The sequence below is a fragment of the Myripristis murdjan genome, chromosome 2 (genome assembly GCF_902150065.1).
Source record: "Myripristis murdjan chromosome 2, fMyrMur1.1, whole genome shotgun sequence".
Lineage (NCBI taxonomy): Eukaryota > Metazoa > Chordata > Actinopteri > Holocentriformes > Holocentridae > Myripristis > Myripristis murdjan.
Window position 1 is genome coordinate 892,360 of NC_043981.1, and position 24,787 is coordinate 917,146.

At 39.3% G+C, this 24,787-nt stretch overlaps 1 protein-coding gene across 1 annotated transcript in view; it reads left to right on the top strand.

Moving 5' to 3' along the window:
* The first annotated feature begins 2,961 nt into the window (after nt 1-2,961).
* mdka (midkine a) overlaps nt 2,962-24,787 on the top strand; it is a 43,622-nt gene continuing 21,796 nt past the window's right edge. Inside the window, exon 1 of the mRNA XM_030071366.1 lies at nt 2,962-3,104. The gene's annotated coding sequence lies outside the window, so the exon portion shown is untranslated. The remainder of the gene's footprint in view (nt 3,105-24,787) is intronic.

Genomic DNA, 24,787 nt, shown 5'->3' on the forward strand with positions numbered 1-24,787 from the left:
GTCGCCGTGTAGAGGCTCGGAGCTCTGTACCCCAGAACCTCAATGTCCTGAGGGCCACCCTTCAAGAAGAGTGGGATGCCATGCCTCAGCAGACAATAAGTCGACTTGTGAACAGCATGAGACGTCGTTGTCAAGCTGTAATTGATGCTCAAGGGCACATGACAAGTTATTGAGACATTGACATTTTTTGTTGTGGTATATCCACCACTGTTGTTGGCTTTTGTTTCAAGAAATTGTTTGAGATGAGGAAATCACCAGTGTATGCTTCTACTTAAATGCCCTACTTTCATGATATAATATCACTGTAGCGTGAACCTTTTACATTTTCCATAAATTTCACCTGAAAGCCAAATATCCCTAACTTTTTGTGAGTAGTGTATATATAAAGCCAACTTGCTTTAGCCTCAGTAGAAGCCCTGAGAAAATCTACCTCCCTCTCTCCATCGCGGGTTTAGGATTTAGGATTTAGGATAGTGCAGCCTGCCCTTAAAGACAATGGCACCTGGCACACTGATTGGTTTAACTGGCGTAACGCCCAAAACACACCTATGCATAATATAGCGGGTAGCGCAGGTGTTTTAGGGATAACGGGAAGTGCGCAAGATAGCAACACGTCTTGCGCAGTGCTAAATCCCCAAATAACAGGTTTAGGGACTCTGGCGCAAGATAGGGCCCTAAGTACCTTTGATTTTGATTTTTTTGTTTGTTTGTTTGTTGTTCATTCAGAAGCCAATGATTTTTTTACAGGACTATTTGTGCCTGGCTGTATCAGAGAGGAAGACATCAAACCTTGTCTGGCAGAAATACTGCCAAATGATTCAAGAGTATTCTTTTTAACATTTCTTCCTCTTTTTTGTGTTTTATCTGCATTTTCATCCCTGATTGTTTGTCAGGCACATATTTTGAGAGAGAGCCTGTTGAGTAGTGAAGTGAATTCCACGCTATGGACCAGCTTCAGCTGTGACACAGAGTTTATTTGAATATCGAAACAGCATGCCTAGTGTACACTGGGAGTGGAATGATTCACTAAAGTCAGACTTTGTTACATGTCTTGGTATTGAGTTTATGTTTCAAACAGTTGGGGAGGAGGCAATTCCTCATGGTTACATTAATTCCTGAGAAAATCCCCATTAATATTCCCACTGACAAATGTTAGCTAATTTCTTATGAAGGATTAAAGCAATAGCTCCAGGGTTATTTTGGTATCTTTGATCATGAATATGACACACTGCCAACTTCTCTTATACTCTCTGACAATGCTTCATTGAACCATGCATCTCCTATGTATTGTTACCTCTGCCATGGTTATGTTTCTCTGCATTCCCTTTGTCTGTTTATCTGTCTATGTCCGTATGTCTGTCTGTCTGTTTTTCCATCTGTTTGGCAGCAGGATATCTCTGGAAATTCAGAGCAGAATTGCATGAAACTTTGTGGAGTGGTTGGTCATGAACCGAGAACTTTCCACACTGACTGGCCAAAGTGGGGTGTGATAGTGGGCATGGCTTCACATCAAAACTGATGCAACTTTAGAACAGATTCATCACACCATGAGACTTAGTGTGAATATTGGTCACAGGGCAAAAGAAGAACTGGCTCACTGGCCAGAGGGGCCATGGATTCCCATAAAAACATATAACCATCACACACACACACACACACACACACACACACACAGATATAGATATATAGATATAGATTGATTGACAGATATGTATATACTCTAGGCACAATAACCGTGTGTTAAGAAGTGCTCGATGTAAAGACCAAAATGTCACCTTTCATTCTCACTTTCTATCTTGTTGTTTATAATAACAAATAACAAATCTGTTATTTGAATATCAATTTAAGAGTAAATTCCCCCCCAAGAAAACAGTACCATGTCGAATAGCTTGAAATCCAACAGTAAGCTTTACAATATAGCTCACAGTCAGTTGTTCATTCACTCAAAATCAGATATTATGTGCTGTTATATAGATCCAAATCTAAATAATGGATGTGAAAGATGAAAGGCATGAATATGAATTGATTCAGCATTGTCAGATAAAATAGTGCTTGATATCCTACAAAAGAAATAGCAAAACCTCAGCAAACTTCAACACTTTAAAATGATTCCTCCTGAAAAAGTTGTGGTACTTTAATTATTTGCTGTTGCTAATATGTATTAAATATAATATGCATATGTAACAACAGGTGGGAACTGAACGTAGGGTCAGAAATATGATCATATTCAAATTTAATCAGATGAGAGTACCAAATAGATAAAACTGACAAATTATGGTTCCCAGTGGTTCCATATGATTTTTTTACGGAATTGTAAAATTAATGAGGACAAAAATCAACATGTGATTTTAATAAGACTTAATAAGACAAAATTCTATTTAATTGAAATATTTACCCTCATTATTGAATAAAATGAAAATATTTGATCCAGATATAATTGACCACTTACCAGTTTCTGATGCTGATGCTACCCTTTTACAATAACAAGAGTAATTGTTTCCACACTTAGTATTATGACAGCCTTAAAAAACTCATTCATCCATTCATTCATTCATTAAAAAAATAAATAAAAATACAAATAAATTCAAATGTATATTTAAGTATTCAACATAACTACTACAGACCAATTGACAGAAGATAAACTTGGCTGAGTCATTCATTGCAGGGACAGGATTTTGGTGTGTGTGCATGTGTGTGTCTGTCTGTGTGTGTCTGTGTGTGTGAGAGAGAGAGAGAGTGAGAGAGAGAGAGAGAGAGAAGGACAGGAGAGAAAGGGGTACGTGCATGCGTGTGTGTGTGTGTGTGTGTGTGTGTGTGTGTGTGTGTGTGTGTATTTGTGTGAGGGAGAGTGAACTGGGTCTAATACAGCCAGAATAAACTGGTTTGGGAGACAAAGGCAGGGGGCTAAAAGAGGGGTATGAGTGAGAGTTATACAAAATGAGAGAGAGAGAGAGGGGGGAGAGAGAGAGAGGGAGAGAGAGAGAGAGAGAGAGAGAGAGAGAGAGAGAGAGAGCTTCAGAGTCAAATTCCTTCACCTATAAACTCGAATTCCCCAGTGACTTTCTACTACTACAACTTAAAAAAAAACACAGCCTGGAAAACAAGTAAGTCGTCAAGACTGCATTTGAAGGTCATCTTTCACATGCGGTTTCCTCACTCTAATTACTTCCCTGTCACTACTTTTTGGTGTGTTACATTTTTAATCCTAATAGTCAACATGGAGCATTGTTGTATTGGAGCACAAAAAGAATTTGCTCTCACGTGTGTCACAGCTGCAACTTAATCTCCACAAATTTACATAGCCTCCGCAAAACAAACAGGTTTTTTTCTGTTTCATGAAATTGAGATTTTCTGGAGTTTGCCGTTAGAAAAGCATTCCCTTTTCTTACAGGAAGACGTCCTCTTAAAGGTTCTCTGTGTTGTGTGTTATATCATTTGTGACTTGGAGTGATGTCTACTGGTACAATTACATGCTTGTGAAACTTTTTTCAGTAATCATGTTCTAATGGATTTTTGTCTTGAAGCACACTTAAACAACATATTTTTTCCATTCATATTTAACTCTAATGGAGAATGCTGAATTTTCCCTATTTATTCTCTCTCCTCCTCTCTCTCTCTGTCTGTTTTTTCTTTTTTTTTTTGCTGATCATCTGCCTGCGGGGTTTTATTGTACATTTGAGTCAGTAAATGCCCCATTTTTGTGCCAGATCCCAGCACTTTCCAGACATATCAACTTTGGAATAGTGCAAGTAAAGCTCTTCTATACAGAGACATTTATGTCGTGTGTAATGCATTTTTCAGAGAGGGAGTCATGGGGAATCGGGACATTGTGTGCTGCTGTAATGCTATTCTCACATATCTTTATGGGATATTTTTAGATTTTGATGAAAAAAAACAAACATTACAATTGCATGTTTTTGCTTTGTGCTGATACCACAGGTGTTACTGTGGAAGTTTTCGGCTTTGATAGCACATTTCCAGTGTATGTGTGTGAGTGAGCAAGAGAGAGAGAGGGAGAGAGTGAGAGTGAGAGAGAGACACACAGAGAGAGAGGGTAGGGGCTGAGAGAGAATGTTACATATTAGCTTCCCTTTCTGCTGACAGATTATGGGCAATTAAGCAGACAGGCAGGTATTCTGACAGGTGCAATCCAATAAAAATTGAATGGACCTTTATTACCCTCAAGTGAATTTGTCTTGCATAAAACGCCAAGGGTACAGAGTAGACCTATAAAAATATAACAACACAGAGAAAAGCGTCAAGGGTCACATGTACTATTTCACCTGAACTACTTCCGACTCCACCCCAGCAATTTGCAGCTACTATTACAACTATTACAACGACTGCAAAAGCCACCACTACAATACTGATGCCTCCACTGATACAACTGTTAACACTTTTACAGCTCATGCAACTACTATTTTTACTTCTACATTTTTACATTTTCTTTGATTTATCGATTAATGTTAGGCTGATATTCAGACTGAATGACCATTCCATTTCCACATCCATTATTCAGCCTCAAACTGCCCCCATGTTACAATTCCTATCATTTCTGTAGGTAGATAGATAGATAGATAGATAGATAGATAGATACTTTATTCATCCCGAAGGAAATTCACAGTTTTCAGCAGTGTCCACAGAGTACAAGATTAAAAAAAATAAAGAATAAAAGATGACACTCGAGATCTAAAGATAAGTACCCAATGTGCAAAAAACAATGTGCAAAAAACCAAAAAAAAAAAAAAAAAAAAAAAAAACCAGTGTGCATCGATGTATACAATGTGCATAGATGAGGGCAATGTGTAAATTTACAGTATAAACAGATGATAAATAGCTGATAAATAGATGATAAAAAAACCCCCAAAAAACAGTGTGCATCGATGTATACAATGTGCATAGATGTGGGCAATGTGCAAATTTACAGTATAAACAGATGATAAATAGCAGCAAGCAATATATACACTATAAACAAGGAATATATAAAAAGGAATATATATAAAAAATAGAAATATGAACAGTTTAAACAGCAGAGAAAAAATAACCTAAACCTGAGGAACAACACGCTCCTACAGAGGTTCAGGGTTGGTGTGAAACCATGAGACCAAGTGACAGAACCCGACGCCCGGTACTGGGATTCAAGAAGATAGAATCCCACTAACCGATCACTAGCGACTGACACATCCAGCGTCCGTGCATAATTTTCAGTCAACATGCTAGCTGCTTTAGCCAGTTTACAGGGCCTCACTTAGCAACTTCAGCCACCTTCAAAAATGTTAGAAGATGTTGATGCTTTGTGCCATCTATGCCAAGTCACTTTGCTGCAGAAAACAAAGAGCTCCACACTGCTGAAGAGCCAATAAGGATGAACAAATTAAAGACGCTGGGCTAGTTCTAGTTCTGTTCCAAGGAGCTATTGTTAGCCTCTGGGCTAACAGCTGGCTAGCCATAGAAAACCACTTACAAAAAAGAAGTATACTTTAAGTTAATTTTATGAAGTAAAATTATGAAAAGTTCAAGTATATTTTCGAAGTATATGTCATGTAGAAAGTACGCTAATATCAATGTACTTGTAATATACTTCTAAGTGTACTATTTTAATCAGGAGCGCCGGATTCACTTAAGAAGGGGGGGCCAAAAAGTGCCATGTTGTGTGTTCAGCTCATTCACAGTGTCTCAATTCCATGCACGTCATCCATGCAACTATATTGCAACACATAAAAAATAAAATGATGTTTGGCTCATTCCCGTTGACCCAAACACACATGCCCAAAATCAATCACCTTGATTGAGGTGTCTTAAAAATCAATGCTTTGGACTTGTCGTTTCAATGTATATCATGAATTAACGCGCAGTGTGGTCCGTGGCTGGGTGGGCAGGATCAGCCAGAGCTTAAATCACATAGTACATCATGTATACAAAAATATATATGAAGTAGAACTCAATATTAAAACCACTGCAAAGTCAATCAAGTTGCCGCTGTCAAAAATGTAGTTATTGACATCGGCGGATTATAGCGCACACACAATTACTGCCAACTAATTTTCTGAGACAAACATTCACCTGCATTTCTGCAGGATTTACAGCCCGGGAGCTCCCAAAGACAAGCTCACAACAAGAAATCAGCTGAATCAACAACACAGGACTTCCAGCTCCAGTGTAGTCTATAAGACCAACAACTATACATTAGAAACACCGCCCGCTCTGATCACACACCATTAAACGTCCAAGCACAACTATGTCTGAAAAGCCTAAAAAGCTACTGAGTCACTCACATACGAGCACAACATAGGAAGACTTTATAACCAGAGAGAAAGAGAGAGAGAGAGGCTTTTAAATCTCCCTGTTAGCTTTTACCTTTTCGTTGTGTGCACTAGTGCTGCGCGGTATACACGGTATGACGGTAGAAACGATATAAATTGAGCCACGGTAGAGATTTGTGCTCTAACGTGGTATCGTCAACTTATCGATCACGGAATTGCGAACGGAATCGCGGAATTAGCCAAATAAAACGGAATCTATTTTTAACTCGGAATTTGACATAATAACAACTGCACCGGCACCGCACGAGCCAAAAGGCAGAGAAACTTTCCAGGCTACAGCAGCGCACTGACATAGATTGTGTAACAAAGCGAAGAGGTGCCACTCTGTTGTAGTTTCACTGGCTAACAGCAGCACACTGGCTTAGCTTGTCTATTTAGAGAAGAGGTATCACTTCGGCTTATTTTTCATATTCAATCTGTGTTATCACAGGCATACTCCTGCTCATTCATTGGTAGTTGAATTGTTAGGTCTGTTTGATAAGTAATTTGCATTTTTAAAACAAATAATAATTTAACATATTGTTAAATTACTGGAGTCAAGCTTACTGGTAAACATCTACTCCTGCAAGATAATTCATTATGTTCTACAACTCATAATACTACATACCGAGTGTTTGAGCAACGTATCTCCTCTGTGCTACAAAAGATCCGTCGTAACCCCCCAAAGTCCTCTAGTCCAAAATTTTGCACTTTGGACTAGAGGAACCAAAGTTCAGTGTTTATGTTTGCAGCTAATTTTAAATATTAAACCAAATGTTCTGTGACACTTTTTGCACAAGAGAACTGTTTACAATATTCACTTTATTTTTGTGAGAATTTTTGTACTTCTAAATCTGTACCTCTCTTGTTCTTTGGACAATAAATGCCCAAAAAATTACATTATATCTTTCCTTTTTTTGTTGTTATTGTTTTTAAAACAATTTAGCCTTGCAAAGGGCCTAAAAAACCCATTTAGAAACACTTCCATGATAAGTTTTACACTGCAACATTTATACCACGATATATACCGTTACCGTGAGGGATGCAATTTATACCGTGATATGAATTTTTGGTCATATCGCCCAGCACTAGTGTGCACTGATGTGGAGCCTGTGCTGCTCATCCAGCGCTGTGTCTGTCCGGCTCTTACCAAAGGAAGCCAACCCCCAAAAAGGAAGAGAAGCGCTGTGCCTAAAATGATGCCCGTTGAAAACAGCGTGAGAATAGACTATGCATGCGCATTGTTTTCTTATTCACCAGTTCGGACATGTTTCCAGAAGCACACAGTCAGCTTTGACAACTTTGACAGAGCATGGCCTGTGAGTTACAACACATACAAACACAAACAAAACATTACATTAACTTTTTTCCCTATAATCCTAAATCCACCATCCAAAATTAACACAATAAAACAGTCAAAGCAGCTGCACAGCATTAACACTGGGATTGGACAGACAATTTCAATGGACACAGTGCATTGCTTAACCCTCTGATGTGAGAATTATGAAAGCCTGAGTCAAGATTTTTCTCATGTGTTCTAACTTTTCTTAGGGCATGAAAAAAAACAAACAAATATTCTTTTTTTTTTTTTTTTTTCAAAAATATGATTTTTTCAGAAAGTTACAGACATGTCCACTCCAGTGGACTACATGCGCGTAAGCACTCAACATAAAACTGTACAAGCTTAATGTAAGAATGAACTAAGAATGGCTTTGATGATAAACCCATGAACAATTATTTTATTTTAACATTTTAACATATTTTCACACATTTTCAAAATTGTATGGGCCTACTGTTTAGGCCTCAATAAGAGAACAAACAGCGATCACAACTGTGAAGCTTCCTTCTAAGTCTTTTTTGGAGATGTTTCAAAACATCTCCAAAACGAAGAACATTTTTGTGAGGATGCAGGACAGGTATTATCATGTCATACTAGTATTAATGTTTTCATCAACAAGAACTGACAATCTCTGCATCTCTGAACATCTGCATCTCCGAACATTTCTTTTCAAATAAACCTCAGTATATGCTCAGTTCATGTATGAAAGTTGGCAAAGAATCCAGGGCACAGTGGCACAGAGCAATGCAGATGCACAGACGTGTTTGGTCTTCCGTGTGCATGCAGCATCGTGGCATCTATTTGCATTTTTGACTTGGGTGAGATGGAGCCAGTGATTTCCTGTGCTGGCCCTGACCTCAGGGGGTACTGTGGTGACTGCTCTGCGCTTCACTGGAGGTGGGGTCCCACTGGGTCTTCCTCTTCTGCTTTGCTGGAGGGAGCCAGCATTTATCAGTGCAAAGGCTACAGAAGCCTTGAAGTGGAGGAGATTCATCTTTTCTAATCCAGACATCAGATAGAGGCGCCAGGCATTTACAACAGTCACATCCAAAAAATGAAAAAACACTCAGATGGACCACCGCTTGTTCCTACGTCTGTGGGGATACATTGCCACACACTGGTCAAGAAGATCCACCCCACCCATGTATTGATTGTAAAGGGCCACCGAGAAGGGTCTCTGGACCCTGACCATCGTTTTTCCCCCTTGAGCCATCTGTTGGCCACGTCTTCAGGGGCCTGGCCAGCACAGGTCGACGCCATGTGGATGACTGTACTGTCGAGCCAACGTGTGACAGTGACACTGGCATTAGTGCTGACAACAGAGCAAGCCCCTCTGCCCTCTTCTTTCAGTTGCTTTTCACTCTTGAGTTTCTGATTTGCTCCTTTCAGCCTGTTTGCTCTGCATGGACCTGTGCCATAGATGCCTAGGTCTTTCAAGGCCTCAATAAGTGGAATGCTGCAGAGAAAAAGGTCAAAAAACACCTTGTGGTTTTTGTGCTTTATGTCATCACAAAGGCGCATCACTACATCTCCTGCCATTCCCAAACCACTGATGGGACCCCTATTTGCAGAGCCGTGGTACACTTCGAGCCTGTACACATAGCCTGAGGTCCCTGCTCTCACCCACACTTTCACTCCCCAGGGTTTGGGCTTTTTTGGTATGTATTGTTTGATGGACAGTAAGCCTTTGAAGGGAATGATTTGCTCATCAATTGAGTGGAATTGTTCAGGGTCTGCTGCTGCCTGGAATGTTTCCTGAAGTGCACTTAGCACTGGTCTTATGTTGAAGAGCCTATCTGTGTTTGCTGGCTGGTAAGTATAGTTATCCACAAAGTGCAGATAACTCAGAATTTGCTCATATCTGTTTACAAGACATGACATTTGCAATGATTCCGAGACAAAGGCCATCCTCACTGGACCAGTATATTCGTTCCCTAGGATACCGAATGTACCCCATGACCATGTTGATCCCTAGAAAAATCTGCATTTCTTCACTTGTCACTGGCAGATTTTCTTTCCCTTTCTGCAGAACATACAAGTTAGTGTTGTGTACCATCTTATCAGTGAGCTCTATGGGAAACAAATGCCTAAAAAATCAACTGGTTCTCTTCCCTCCACATTCACTCTCCAGTCTCCTAGAAAAGGAGGCAAGTTTCCATCGAAGTCATTGCCTTGGACTTTACATACATATTTACGGGCTTGAGTGCGGGCACGCCGGGCAGGTACCATGGGAACATCTTCCACAGTGCCCTCATCATCCTGACTGTCTGCATCTACTGCATCCTCAGCTCCCATGTCTCTATTTTTCTCTGGCAGCCACTCATCATCACTGTCATCACTGCAATCATCATCACTGGATTCGGAGGGAATGTCCTGGACTATTCTGTAGGCTTCCCTATTCTTTGCTGCACTTGCGGTCTACAAAATATGACAAAATAATAAGTGCTACCAACATAAACTACAACTAGTCTGCACAAAATGTATAATTTTAAATAACTAACCTATAAATGAACCAAAAGTACAGTAAATTACAACCAAGATAGCCATAACCATCGGTAAAACAACTACATGACTTGTATTGGAAATATACTTCTACTTCTACTTCTATACTACTACTTTCATCTACAATGCATGACGTCCACTTCGTTGGACACATGGTTAATCGCAATTTACTTATTATTTGAAATACAATTTTCAAAACTAACAAAAATATTGTTACTTAGATGTTCCTGCATATCATCATATTTTTTTTTTCACCTCTAGGGTTCTCCTGGTATAAAAGGATTGACAGGATATTCCGGCAGGGGTCAACATGTGTGGCTGTCTGTCAGCCATCTTGGATTCAGAGGAAGTTTACTCGTAGTTACAACAACTAACCACTGAATAAATCTCAGTGAAGGGGAGCAGCAGAGAGCATTCTAACAGCTGATATGCAATCCCACCATAGAAACCACTGCATTTAGGAGAAAATGACTTTGAAACAGCTGTCCACTGTAGTGACCGCTATGCACCAGTATACAATGGCTTGTCTACTTTAGGAAAATGTCAGCAACTGTCTTCTCTCTAAACACTAATATAAAGTCATATATGACCTTTCTGCAGTGTTATACTCTCTGAGTATAACGCCTCTTCTAATTTGAAACTGGATTTCAAACTATTTCAGTAACTGAACTCAATTGATATCACCTCCAACATAGAATATTGCAGTCATTCTGTAAAAACAAAAAGTAATGTGTGGGAATATATTTTAGAATGAAATTTTCATGCAGCTATGTGGATTGCTTTTCTCAGTGGATTACATTCTTCTGCTCACTACATAATAGGAATGTGTATATATATTTTTTTCCTTTTAAAATTTCACTAGAAAATTAATACGAATTTCTGTTTGGTATTTTAGGATCTATTTGGACATCACGTCCCAGGCATAAAAAATACAGTAACATTCATGCAGAAATTTGACACAGATATGTTATAACACTAGGAGTATTCTATGAATATGAAAATACACACAGTATTTTCATATCAACTATTAAATACCATAAATAAAGACAAAGGCTCATTTTACCACATGGAGTCCAAACTGCTAGTCTGTCCAGCAGGCAAAACCCCTCAAGTATTTATTTTTTAATGGAAGTCATTTTATATTGTAGCAAGCAAATCTTCACATTTATGAAACTGTTCTAGAAAATGTTTAACTTAAAACTAAAATGTTGACTCTAGTATCAACTGACTAGAATGACAAAATTGTGACAAAACTGGTAAAAAACAAACAAACAAACAAACAAACAAAAAAAAAACAGTAGATGACAAAATTTTCAAATGAGGGAAATCTGAATAGTGACCGAAGCCTCGTGCAGTAACGTTAGCTGAGGCTCCTCAGGGCTGTGTGGGATCTCAGCACAGCTCACCTTTTCCATGATGAACACTCACAGCCAGCTTGATGGGAACAATGTTAAATTGCCAAATATTTAAGATTATTAGCTAATTAACCCTCGTAAAGCCTTCAGGGGGCAAAATGGCCCGAGCGTCCATGAGTCTTTTTTCCGGGGTCTTGCGGCGCGCCCATGCCTCGCCCTTGGCTCCGCGGCGGCGGTCGTGGCCTCCAGCCAGGGATTCGGGATTCGAGAGGTCCAGCGGGAGAAGGATGAGGAGAAAGTTACCGCGGTGGCTACCTCTTGTTTTGGTCACAGTTTTCATTGGTAGCCGTTGTGTGAGACCAAGTTCAGATGGACTTTATCAAAAGTAAGTAACTTTGGTAACAAATTAACATGCAGTACTGTTCACTTCACCAAGACTTAAGACTGCTTTTATTGCTGTTCAGTGTCAGATTACCACAGCTGTACTCCTTGTCTGTCAGAGGAAGCTGCTTCAGGAAAACCTTACTGGCTTCTTCTTAACTACAAATAGCACAATAGCTAGCTATTTGGCTAAAGCGTCTCTAAAATGTAGAGGTGCTAAGAAGGTGCCAAGTTAAATGCAGATAATGAAGACTGTGGTGACCGTTTGCTAAACGTGGTCAGTAATGGGGGATGTCTATTGATGACAGATGAGAACACCTTCCCAGTTTCTTAACTTAGGTCTTCAAATAGCTATTTGAATCTGATCAGAAACAATTCATTGTATTTAAATTTTTACTTGATAAATGATTGAAACTACTTATTGATTATAAAAGTTAGAATCATTGAATTTCCTGTTGATCCACAAATTTATTAATTGACTAATAGTTTCAGCCCTAGCTAATACTCATTAATTAAAGACACACCTAATAAACAGGCATTCATAATACTGCACACATAATTTAAGAGAGATGTAATAAACTAAAACGTTATTTGAGATGGTATTTGCATTACCTGTGATGCACAGAAGCATTAACCTTGAGGGAAAAAATGCCTTTTTATTCTTTCACATTGCCTCCTCCACTTTCTTTCTTTCCTTGTCTACCAGTAGAACGACAACATGATCAAGTAAATACCAGAGATGGCATGACTAACACCACTTCCAACAGTGAAGAAGAAAAAGAATTAAGTGGACAATGAAGACTTTAAGAAGACATTAAATAGGTATATACATATTACACCTATTAGGGCACTACTGTGTCAGCATTTTTCACATTGTTTTTATTGAATCACAAAAATGCGTACCTGCTTAATCATCATATTCACATTTATAATGACTGTATATTAAAAATCTACTTGTGTAAATATCTTGTGGTTTGATATGGCAAACGGTGAAGCCCCCTGATACATTGGCAAACAATTTGTAAAAATAAAACCTCCTGTTGAGATAACTGGGACACCAAGGTCAGTGAGTGAAAGGAAGTCCTGGAAAGCTTCTGAGAGGTGAGCCTTTCTCCTCGTATGTGCTCTGCCTGTATTGGAAGGCATACTCCCTGCCACATTTTGGAATCATCTGTTCCTTTTGGTGTTTGGCATATATACAAACTACCACAGGATAAGATCAAATCTTAAAAAAATTGTCACTGAATTTCAAAGACTGTATGGGAAAGACCACATGACTTTCAACATACACTTGCTCACACACATCACACAAAGTGTGAAACACTGGGGGCCTTTATGGGCCACCTCAACTTTTGCATCTGAATCCAATATGGCACTCTATTGAAGAATTTTCATGGAACACAGTATGTCCCTTCACAAATACCGAGAAAATTTCTGTTGTGGAGAGGATTGCCAGAAAAGGCCAAGCATACTGTCACCTCAGCAAGTGCAAACATTCAGTCATTTGTTGAAGAATTTTATCTTAAAAAGCGTCAAACCGAAAAATGTCACAACCTAAATGAAAGTGTTAAAGGTTTTGGACATCCCTCATTGCAAGAAAATATCACAGCTACATGTAGGCTTGCCATTGCCAAGTTATGTGGAAATCTAAGTAACTACTTTTGGGCTTTCAACCGTTTTCTTTGATCGAGTTCTGTATCACAGTCAAAAATATGACTGACTAAAGAAGAGATGCAGCAAGGCTGTGTACTTGAAAGATAGTACACTGTGTTTAATGAATGACTTAGTCATTTTTAAACAAGAGTGTGCACATCAAAACCCTGCATGTTGTGCACGTACCAAACATTGCTGTATTTCACTTGGGGTACTTGCTACATCTAGTAGACCTTTTTGTAAAGATTCACAAGTACATGTTCAGAGTAAACAAAAACAAGAGACTGGCGTGCTCGGGTCGTGTGTGCGCACGCCTGTGTTTGTTTGTATCTGAGGTGCACTTGGTGAGGGGAAAAACTGACAAAAAAGATGGTGCCAAAGGCCACTTACTGTGAGGTGGCGGTCTTCAGTGTGTCTAAGGCAACACTCATGGAGGGAGAAAATTTAAAATTGGAAAAGGAGTAAAGAGAGTAATAGAAAAGCCAACGTGTTTCAGCACTGAGGCCTTCGCCAGGACAAAAGTTGTGTGCACAGGTGTGCAGGGGACTTACAGTAGTGGGCGCTTCCAGTTGAAAAATTAAAGTATTTCTGGAATCTGCAGAAAAAAATTAAAAGTAAAAATGGAAAGTTGATGTTGAAAAATATGAAAAAGATGTAAAGTGTGACTGTGGTAGTAAAGAAAAAAAGAATAAAATTATATTAAAAAAAAAAAAAAAAAAAAAAAAAGGTCTGTAGTCGATCTCTTCATTTAAGCCTGGAAAGGCCATGGCATTGAATTTGAAGATCCAGAGAGTTTCTCTCGTGCTGAAGACCACCACCTCACAGTGGCCTTTGGCACCATCTTTTTTTTTTTTTTTTTTTTTTTTTAAAAAGATGGTGTACTTCAAAAAAGTTCGGAGTACTTTCATACATGAGGTTAGTAAGATTGGGAACATCAGTGCCATCTGGCCTGATATGATAGCAATGAAACCCGTTTGAGTTGATGTTTTGTGATCAGATTTATGTATATCCATAGATAGACAGATATTCTTGTGATGATACAATAGCAGCCAGTATGAATCAAGTCTGTTACAATACTCTCATACCTTGGAAGAATTGTCAAATTGATTTTTATATTAAAAAAATCCAAATGTTGATGTTTCTGTGTGGTTAATAACACTGTGTACATAGAAGCTGACTTGTTACTATAAACTTACATATGGAGCATAAAGCATGCAAGTTTATAAGATAATATGTAAAACATATGCTGGTGTACTACTCAAAGAAGCCAATATGTGGAACAAAGTATTACAGTACTACAAGTAAACTGAGATTTTCTGTAAGGCAAGAATACTTGTTTTTCTGTAGTATATGTCAGTCAAAAGATAGTCCAAGTATAGGCTATAGACACTTAGACTTTTCTATACTTTTCAGTATAAACCAAGTATACCTAAGTACAATGCTGTTAAGTATATCTCCAGCAAGTACATAAAAACTAAACTGTAAGCATACTCGCACTATTTGGGTCTTTGTTTCAAAACCTCTCACTTCACAGAGTTGGTGACTCACTAGAAATCAGTTTATATGGAATTTGTGCAAGCAGGTTATTACGACCCATAGTTATATTTTAAAGTGTCTTGTACTGGTCATGTAAATAATAACACAATGTGTCAGGGAAGTGAGGTGGATGGGTGCTGGGTGAGTCACTCCTACAGGTGTTCAATTCCTGCGTGACACATGTCCAGTGTTTGCTTCCAGGTGTTACAGTTTCTTGGTTTCTGAGTGTTTATTATTCTTACCATGATGTCAAAAGTCCTCTAACCTTAATCTCAACCATACCCTAGCCGCAACCAGGTATTTTTGGTGCCTAAACTCAACCAAGAGTAACCTGAACTGCTACTGTTTTGATGCATTTGCAGCATGGCTTAAGGTAATGGAAAGGTTAAGTTTAGGCATAAATAAAACTTAGTTAAGGCTAGGGAAAGGTTAGGTTTATGCATAACAATAGTTGGTTAAGGTTAGAGAAAGGTTAGGTTTAGGCATTAAAAAACACCTGGTGACACACCAGTGACGCTTCATGCACGACTTGAACTCTGCTTGTTGGGATGAAAGTTGGTTGTTTGATGCATCTGCCACCTCACATTCCTCCAAGTGCGGGTTTCAGAAAAAGGGATCACAAATGTTCATTTGATATGTTACAAATAAATGTAACCCAATTACAAAGTATGTTATCCTCAAAGTGTAAATGAGAATATCGTGTGTATGAGAAAGTAAGGGCACTTGACAGTAGCTATTTTTAAGGAGGTTAGATGAGAGGTTGACATCTCTGCACAAGTGAGTAGAACTGTTTAGAGGTGATTGTTGTACTTGAATGAAAGTAAGGACAGGGTGGGCAAGGTTTTTTGGACAATTTGAACTCAAACGGCTCACACAGCACCCTCTTGAGACTCAGTAATTCACCCAAGTTGCTTCCACCCTCAAGCACACGTGTGTGTGGCTCTGACACTATTTATATTTTCATTTCAAAGTTTTTTGCTTTGCTTTTTCATTGTTCCTTCTTTTGTCTTTTTTGTTTGTTTGTTTTTCTTTTCTGTTTTGTTTGTTTGTTTGTAGAATTGATTACTCACCTATGTTTTCTGCCCAGCTGACCTAATCAACAACTTCACTCCAGCAGAAATTGTCACTGAATCCAGAGGCTGACTTGCAAACTTTGTACTTCACTCAGGCTGAGCCTTTTATCTTTTGAAGTCTCTCCTTTGTTCCTTCATTATTTAAGCAATGTTTCGGCTTTCAGCTGCGAATACTCCAACTTCTTTACTTCATCGGTTCATTAATGTTGGTATCTGTTTTTTTTTTCTTTGCAATTCTCACTTTTTCTTTTGTTGTACCCAAATACACCTGAAGCTCTTGTTACTGTTTTTGCCCCTGTTACTAACTGTAATGTAAACATTAAGAAGCAATAATTCCATACTCTCAGCAATTTTCTAAAAAAAAAGTGTGTGTGTGTGTGTGTGTGTGTGGATGTATGTGTATGTATATATATATATATATATATATATATACACCCACACACCCACACACTATATATATCTACATCTATATATATATATGTATCTATCTGTATCTATAGATATAGATAGATATTTTTCCCCTCTCTCTGAACTCTGCAAGGAGTTCCTTTGACTTCATAGATTAATGAGAAAAAAAAAAAGAATTTAAACGATTGTAGCATCAGGCAACATAACAAAAGTGAAAAAGTGAAGGGGGTCTGAATATTTTCTGAATGCATTGTAGATATATGTACCTTTATTTATTTAAACTCTAAAGTCATTGAGGGCTAGGGGTGTACAGCGGATTCGGGCTTTTAAAAAAAAAATTCCGATTCGTTATTCAGATTCGGGAAGAAACAGGAAGTGGGTGCAGTAGAGACTTCCGCCAAGCTAGCTGGCTAACTTCCGGTTTAGCTCTCAGCTAACTAGAACGAAAATAAAATAATTTAATCATGTTTTAATCTTTTGTAATTTTGTTTTAATCTCTTGTAATTGGCTCAAAATCATGCTCAAAACACGCATCCAAACGTTTTTTTTTTCTTTAGAAAAAAGCTCCCGAATAATGAGGAGAAACTTCGGACAGAAAAACTATTCGGGATCAAAGCATTATTTGTGTACTTCCGAATAATCGTATTCGGGTTCGGGTACATACCTATTGAGGGCTGGCCCTCATTTACAGTGATGTTGAATATTATTTAACAACTATGAATACAGTTTTCTTGTAATTCTTACAAATATGTTTTTGCTAATGTTCAGCTAATTTTCTGGTAATTACTTTATTTTATTTTATTTTATTTTTTTTGGTTGCCCTTTTCCCCACATTTTTGAAAAAAAAAAAAAATCAAATGTATTTGGTTCAAAGGATTAAGGTGAGAGAGAGATCTTTCCATATGCACAAAAAGTAATTTTAGCTCACAGTACAGTTGACAGTTGTGACTTGAAGTATCAAACATGACTATGACTGTGAGGAGACGAAAAGTAATGTGAATAAATCTGATATAAAATACTGCAGATACGCCAAAAAAAAAAAAAAAAAAAAAAAAAAAAAAAAAAAGAGAAAGGCCCCATGAGTCTTTATCAAAGACTTCATATTATTTTCAGCACATGCCAGTGTGACTCATCATAGACAACCTGGTGCCTTAAGGTTTGCCAGAAACAGGGATTAATATTGATGCTTTATGGATTCTTTACAAGGAAGATCCTTTCATCATTCTCAGGAATGCAAATGGGATGCTCTAGCTCTCAGGTTATCACACTAATAGTTGAGGTCACACAGTTCTTACCAGACTGGTAGAGAGATTTATGGAGTGAAATCACAGGTAATCAGTTGATCTCGACAGAATGCAAAAGGGAGTAGTTTTTTGCAGGATGACAAGGCATGTGCACTACAGCAGTTACTGCCACGCCTGCTACTTAATATGCAAGACGTTATTGTGATTCTGACACAACTGAGAGTGGGTTGCTCAAAACTGGCAGCATTGTTACCAATTCTGCTGGGTAACTGCAGTGCATGTGGCTTCTGTCAGTAAGCTAAAAGTGTGCCAGTAATATGTGAAAGTTCTTTAGAGAGCAAAACACTTCATTTTAATAGCTGTTTTGCAGTAATAGTAATAATTACTTATATATCTATCTATCTTACATGTATGTATGTGTAAAAAACAAACAAACAAAAAATACACACACACACACCCACCCACACACACACACACACACACACACACACACACAGATATACAGTACAGGCCAAAAGTTTGGACACACCTTCTCATTCAATGTGTTTTCTTTATTTTCATGACTATTTACATTGCAGATTCTCACTGAAGGAATCAAAACTATGAATGAACACATGTGGAGTTATGTACTTAACAAAAAAAGGTGAAATAACTGAAAACATGTTTTATATTCTAGTTTCTTCAAAATAGCCACCCTTTGCTCTGATTACTGCTTTGCACACTCTTGGCATTCTCTCGATGAGCTTCAAGAGGTAGTCACCTGAAATGGTTTTCCAACAGTCTTGAAGGAGTTCCCAGAGGTGTTTAGCACTGTTTGGCCCCTTTGCCTTCACTCTGCAGTCCAGCTCACCCCAAACCATCTGGATTGGGTTCAGGTCCGGTGACTGTGGAGGCCAGGTCATCTGCCGCAGCACTCCATCACTCTCCTTCTTGGTCAAATAGCCCTTACACAGCCTGGAGGTGTGTTTGGGCTCATTGTCCTGTTGAAAAATAAATGATGGTCCAACTAAACGCAAACCAGATGGGATGGCATGTCGCTGCAGGATGCTGTGGTGGCCATGCTGGTTCAGTGTGCCTTCAATTTTGAATAAATCCCCAACAGTGTCACCAGCAAAACACCCCCACACCATCACACCTCCTCCTCCATGCTTCACAGTGGGAACCAGGCATGTGGAATCCATCCGTTCACCTTTTCTGCGTCTCACAAAGACATGACGGTTGGAACCAAAGATCTCAAATTTGGACTCATCAGACCAAAGCACAGATTTCCACTGGTCTAATGTCCATTCCTTGTGTTTCTTGGCCCAAACAAATCTCTTCTGCTTGTTGCCTCTCCTTAGCAGTGGTTTCCTAGCAGCTATTTGACCATGAAGGCCTCTTAACAGTTGTTCTAGAGATGGGTCTGCTGCTAGAACTCTGTGTGGCAGCTCAGATCTCTGATCTGAGCTGCTGTTAACTTGCGATTTCTGAGGCTGGTGACTCGGATGAACTTGTCCTCAGAAGCAGAGGTGACTCTTGGTCTTCCTTTCCTGGGTCGGTCCTAATGTGTGCCAGTTTCGTTGTAGCGCTTGATGGTTTTTGCGACTCCACTTGGGGACACATTTAAAGTTTTTGCAATTTTCCGGACTGACTGACCTTCATTTCTTAAAGTAATGATGGCCACTGGTTTTTCTTTAGTTAGCTGATTGGTTCTTGCCATAATATGAATTTTAACAGTTGTCCAATAGGGCTGTCGGCTGTGTAGTAACCTGACTTCTGCACAACACAACTGATGGTCCCAACCCCATTGATAAAGCAAGAAATTCCACTAATTAACCCTGATAAGGCACACCTGTGAAGTGAAAACCATTTCAGGTGACTACCTCTTGAAGCTCATGGAGAGAATGCCAAGAGTGTGCAAAGCAGTAATCAGAGCAAAGGGTGGCTATTTTGAAGAAACTAGAATATAAAACATGTTTTCAGTTATTTCACCTTTTTTTGTTAAGTACATAACTCCACGTGTTCATTCATAGTTTTGATGCCTTCAGTGAGAATCTGCAATGTAAATAGTCATGAAAATAAAGAAAACTCATTGAATGAGAAGGTGTGTCCAAACTTTTGGCCTGTACTGTATATATACATAGATAGGTGATCATTTGATCTATCTGTGTATCTATGTATCTATCTATGTATCTATATTCCCTATTAACCCCACCTCCTTAAGTAATTCTTGATTCTTGGGCAGGAAAAATGCTACCAAATACGACAATTTTTCATAATGTAATGTGGTCAGCTATTACTTCCTGCCTGTCAGGGTATGTCATCTTCTGCCAGACATAACTAGAAATTTCAAGGTCAGCTACAGAGCTGCACTGCTGGAGCTGGTGATCTCATGTTGACTTCCACTCTGTACCAGAGTCTTTCCAGTGAGCCAGCATGAATGATAGGAGGGCACTGGTTTTATTTATGTATAAAAAACAAAACAAACAAACAAACAAAAAAAACTCAAAAATGCTGAGATTATAAAGTCATAAATTTTCAATTTTCAAGGTTGGATCAACCACACAGTGCAGATGCTGCAGCTTGCTGTCTATCAGGCCTGCAGTTGATGACCTCCTCAAATTCTACTTTGCAATGGGATTTAGTAAGAAGGAAACCCTGGTGATTTTAGCCATAATCACAATATTGTTTATTATGAAAAAGCCCAAGTCATGGCAATGTTCCTTCAAAGTCCAGATGCATAATATTCTGATTCTAGGCAAAAAATCCCCAGGATTTCCTTCTTACTAAGTCCCATAGTATATGAAAAACTTTTTTTGCATAAATTTACTACTTTAATCTAAGAGAATGTCCAAGTTATTTTTCTGGAATATATTTTGCCCTAGTACACCAACACAGTGGATTTGAAATCGAGTAATCAAGATGTATTTAAAACTTTCACCTTTAATTTAAGGGTTGATCAGAAATATGGCATTAATCGTTTAGGAATTACAGCCAGTTTTATACATTGTCACCACATTTTCAGAGGCTCAAACGTAATTGGACAAACTGTACATAACATACATAATTATAAGGGTTGTATTCAATATTTGAAGAGAAAATCCTTTGCAGTCTATGACTGCCTGAAGCCTGGAACCCATGGACAACATCATCAAATTCTGAGTTTCCTCCCTTGAGCTGCTCTGCCAAGCCTTTACTGCAGCTGCCTTCAGCTGCTGCTTGTTTGTGGGCCTTTCGGCCTTCAGTTTGGTCTTCAGCAGGTGAAAAGCAGCTCACTTGGGTTGAGGTCTGGGGACTGACTTGGCCATTGAAGAATATTCCACTTCTTTGCTTTCAGTAACTCTTGGGTTGCTTTCGCAGTATGTTTTCGGTCACTGTCCATCTGCACTGTGAAGTGTTGTCCTATCAGTTTTGTGGCATTTGGCTGAATCTGAGCAGATAGTAGAGCCCTATAAACATCAGAATTCATCCTGCTTCTTCCATCAGCAGTCACATCATCAATAAACACCAGTGACCCAGTTCCACTGGCAGCCATACATGCCCATGCCATAACACTGCCTCCACCATGTTATTAATTTCTGGTAGTCCATGCCTGAAGTGTCTGCCTCAGGGCAGAAGTTTAAACAGAGAATATCCAGGGTGAGATGGGTCTATGAGAATGTGCTTTTGTGAAAAAGAGGGACCTGTACAGATCTTCCAGGGAGAGGAGAGGGCAGCCGATAATCCTTTGGGCCATGGTGACAACCCTCTGGAGTGCTTTCCTGTCTGCAGCCATGCAGCTGGAGAACCACACACAGATACAGTAGATAAGGTTGCTCTCAATGTAGCAAAAAAAGGACACAAGCAGTTTTTTGAGTGAGGTGGTATTTCCTGAGTACTCTCAGGAAATGCAGCCTCTGCTGTGGCTTCTTGGTGATAGCAGTGGTGTTGATGCTCCAGATCAGATCATCTTCAATGTGAACACCCAGGAACCAGAAGTCTGAGACCCTCTCCACACAGTCCATACCTATGAACAGGGACTGAATACCTATCCTTTTCCTTCTGCACCACAGTGAAGGGTGCTACACCTCATCCCGGTATGTGGACTCCCCCCCCCCCCCCCCCCCCCCCCCCCCCCCCCCCCCAAGAGATGAGCCCGTCAACAGTAGTATCATCAGCGAAGGAAACAATGATGTTGCTGGAGTGGGTGGGGATACAGTCGTGGGTGTAGAGGGTGTAGAGTAGGGGACTCACCCTGTGTGGGCCAGTCAAGTTCTTCTACACCAAACAAGGATACAAGGATACAAGGATACAAGGAAGTTTATTGGTCATTATACAACAGGTTGTATTATGAAATTAAAATGTGGTTCCCTCTTGATTGATTAATTGATTGTATAAAAAAATAAAATAAAATTATTAAACATGGAGGAGTTCAGATGGTGCATTTAGTAGTCTCACAGCCTGAGGGAAGAAGCTGCTCTGTAGTTTGGTGGTACGGCAGTGAATACTTCTGTATCTTTTGCCTGACGGCAGCAGGGTGAACAGGCTGTGGCTGGGGTGGGTGTTGTCTTTTAGGATCCTTTTGGCTCTGCGCAGGCACCTCACCTCCCCAATATCACTGATGCTTGGTAGATGGGTGCCAATGATGTTTTGGGCAGTTTTAATCACTCGTTGCAGAGTCTTCCTGTCCTGGGCCGTGCACATCCCATGCCAGTTTGTGATGTTTCCAGTCAGGATGCTTTCAATTGCTCCTTTGTAGAAGCTGACAAGAACTTGGCATGGGAATTTTGCTTTCTTAAGTTTCCTCAAGAAGTACTCACCCAACCATGCCTTTTATGGACCTTTCTTTTGTGGACTGGGGCACAGTCTTGCTGGAAAAGAAATGGCCTTTCCCAAACTTTTCCCACAAAGTTGGAGGTATAGAATTGTCCAAAATGTCTTGGGAGGCTGAAGCATTAAGATTTCCCTTCACTGGAACTACGGGGCTGAGGCCAACCCCAGAAAAACAAGCCCATAGCATTATCCCTCCTCCACCAATCTTTACAGTTGGCACAATGCAGCAGGCAGGTAATGTTCTGGCATTTTCCAAACCCAGACTCATCCATCAGACTGCCAGATAGAGAAACATGATACGTCACTCCACAGAACACTTTTCCACTGCTCCACAGTCCAGTGGTGGCGTGCTTTACACCACTCTATCCAACACTTGGCATTGCACTTGATGGCATGCAGCAACTCGGCCATGGAAACTCATGCCATAAAGCTACCGGTGCACAGTTTTTGTGCTGATGTTAATGCCAGAGGAGGTTTGGAGCTCTGCAGTTATTCAGTCAGCAGAGGTAACGCGGCAACTTTGATGTCTCACCACTCGGTGAACCCACTCTGTAAATCTCCGTGGTCTGCCACTTTGTGGCTGAGCTACTGTGGTTCCTAAACGCTTCAACTTTGCAACAGTACCGCTTACAGTTGATTGTGGAATATATAGGAGGGATAAAATTTCACATACTGACTTGTTGCAATGGTGGCTTCCCATTACATTACATACATACTATTATAGTTCCACGCTCAAATTCAGTGAGCTCTTTAGAAGGACCCATTCTTTCACAGAAGTTAGTAAAGGCAGACTGCATAGGTAGCTGGCTGATTTTATACACTTGTGTCAATGGGACTGAATGAAAGATCAGAATTCAATGATGAAGACTTGTGTCCATATACTGTATGTTATGCTGTGACTGCTTGCAGAAAGTGGTAATCAGTGTTGATTGGAATACGGAAAGTCTATTCCAGCCTGTTCTGTCTTTCCTGATGAGAAACTTAACCACTCTGCTGGAGCTAACCTTCAACACAATCCAATAGGGAAATTGTTATCAGCTTCTCAACCACCATGATATCCTGATTGAAAATGGGAAATGCACAATTTGGAAGCAAAGCATAAAAAACAAATTAACAAACAAAACATGCTAATACAGAGTGGAAAATTCACCTACTTTTTTGGTTTTGTAGTGGAGCTCATCGTACACTAACTAGTAAAAAGCACTTAGCAGAGTGCATACGTCTGCCAGCACTATGGCTATGTCACTTTCAGATGTTGGGTTGAAAGTTAATCACCACTGCCACACTCCCTTGCCAATCCCTCCTTGCCAGATGATCAACCTTTTCGCCAAATTTTTATGATGTGTGAATCCTTTTGAAAGTTATTTGCATTTTTTGTGAAGCCCACTGCCATGTCCCACTTCAGCCAATCAATGTGAAAATCGAATCACTTCTTCCTTGGCCCATGAGCAATCATTCAGCATTCATGTTAATCTGTTCATAACTTTTTGAGATATTCTGCTGAGATATCCTAAAAATCCAAAAATAATAAATAATAATAATAAAAAAAAAAAAAAAAAAAAAAAAACATAATGGGGTGAAAACATAAGCCCCATCCATTTCCACTCGTGAAGGTAATAAAAGTAGGCATGGACAGGAATCCCTACACCTTTTCTCGTGTTTCTTTCAGCTATCAATATATATAAGAAATGCTTATTACACTGGTAATAGTGGCACACTGGAGGAGGAGAGTAAAGAGAGCAGATTGACAATGCACTACTCCATCCAGCAGTATGTCAGTGACCTGTCATATTCGCTTCTGCTCTTTTCTCTTTTGTGCTTTGTATTTTTTACTGAGCTTGATTCTGAAGGCTACAGTAATCTTAAAGGAACCATACCAGTGATTTGTATGTTAAGTGTAATATATACAAAATGCATATACTTCACATTCACAAGCAGCTGTATTTTAGAACTCCAATATCATTTTTCCTACCTTTTATCCAGACATTGGATTCAATTCATTCCACTATATGAGACATTTCCCTGAGGACTGCTTTCCAACGGAGACATGGTTTCACTCCGCCCAATTTCAAGTCATCAAAACACAACTGTGTTCCTTCTTTTAGGAAAACAAATGTACAAGACTTGCTTATGATGATGGAACACTGGCATGAAGAAAGTGTGAAGTCTGAAAGTTTATTTTCATATTGTAGTGGAATGAATG